Here is a 1,831-nt window from a genome sequence, read left to right as displayed (position 1 = left end):
CCCCCCCTCCCCCTGCCTTGAAACCCTGCATCAAAGAACCTGATGGGCTCCATGAAATGCGGTTTAGGTTTGTTTGTGTTTAGACACTTTGTAGGTGTGCAGGTGCCTGGGACAGCTGTGCAATGGGAGCTGCCTTCCTGCAGGAAGGACTTGAAGCTTGCTACTTATGTCTTAGCAAAACATGAATAATATATATTCATATGTCAAAAATATATCAACATATTTTTTTATAAGCCAAGGTACAGTTTTCTTAGTTTCATAAAAAGAGCACTCACAACGCATTCAATAGGGGCGACTTGCTAATGGGCTTTTACTGCTCTGCAAGGAAGGAACATAAAATCACAAAGGAGAAGTTTTGAGATGCTTAAAAATAATTAAAGTAAAGCATTGTTCAGCATTATTAAGCTGCATACTGAAAAAGCAAAAGCCCCCCAACCCTGCTTTGTCTTTTGGGTTTTCTGTGAATTTGAAATAGCGCAGTACCTCTAGAAGCATGTTTTAGTGGCAACATAAAACTAAATTAAAATGTTATATGGAGAGTGCTTGTCTCATCAGTGCAGTGGGAGTGAAGTTTAGAATAAAGTAAATGTGTTCATCTATTCCAGTAATCTGAATAATGCATAGCCCTCTGAATTAATAGGCAGAAAGTCAATCAAATTATTCTGTTAACTTCATAAACCTCAAAGCTGTGGCTTGAGTGGATAAAGTATGTCAGCAGAGCTTGAGTGGCATTTAGCAATATACAATTAATTTGGAAATGTGTGTTTAAAGGGCAGTAAATTTACTGCATGCAAGATAGTTCATTCTTCTGGAGCAGGTTTGTCTGTTTGGAGGAGATGTAAAAGTGAAGTCATGAGTAGTACTTTTTGGGCTTTTCCTGTGATGCCAGTGTGGGATCTACCTGTATTTTTACGATAATGTCTGTTATTTAAGGCATTCTTCACTTCATTAAACTACTGCTGCACCTCAGCAAATGATGTAGGGTTTACATGTCATTTCACACTGAGGTTCCTTGAGATACGTGGTGCTGTTTGTAGTTCCAAAGAGGTTGGTTATTAGCTGTAATTAATTAATGAATGAAGTGATAGTCACCTGAAAGTATTGAAATGGAGGCTGATCAACAATAGTGAATGCAATTTAAGATCAGTGAGCTGAAGATCTTGTAGATATGAGGCCTCTGGAATTTAGCTTGTTTGCATATCTCCTCCCAGTAAGGTTTTAATTTTCTGATGCCCTTTTGTCATGTCTGATAATATCTTGAAAGCAGGACTCAAGTACGGCCTGACTGGTAAAGCAAAGCAGTACTGTTGTCTCTCAAACACTGGGGTGTGTTTCTGGCAACCTGTGGCATTTGAGTAACTTCCAGCATCTGAACAGGTAGCTAAGGCCAGGGGCTGGGTTTGCCTTCCAGTGCTCTTCTGACCTTGCAAGACCAAGCCCTCAGTGCGAGCTTTTAAATAAAGCTGCCGAAAGCTCATTTCTTGGACCTTGGCAGTACATACAGGCTTAGGATGGAGAGACTTAGCAGCAGAGCAGGTAAGCCTTCTGCTGCATGGGCTGAAATAGATGACCCTGCCGTTACCTGCCTACCCTCAGTCCCACCGGTGTCTGGCAGGCGTGGGGTGAAAATGCATAAATGTAAAGGAATAAGTCAAACTGGAATGCAATGCATGAAAGTTCATGTGCCAGCTGTCCATTTAGGAGGGTCATGGTTTCCTATTAAAAAGTGAAGTCAGGGTAGGGTGCTGTGAGTTTGCCTTTAGATTTTACCTGCAGACAAGCTATCTGAAAAACGTCAGAGGCTTTGTAGCTAATCTGTGAATAAGTGTTC

This window comes from Charadrius vociferus, unplaced genomic scaffold (assembly GCF_000708025.1).
Source record: "Charadrius vociferus isolate BGI_N301 unplaced genomic scaffold, ASM70802v2 scaffold375, whole genome shotgun sequence".
Lineage (NCBI taxonomy): Eukaryota > Metazoa > Chordata > Aves > Charadriiformes > Charadriidae > Charadrius > Charadrius vociferus.
This window is presented reverse-complemented; position numbering follows the sequence as displayed.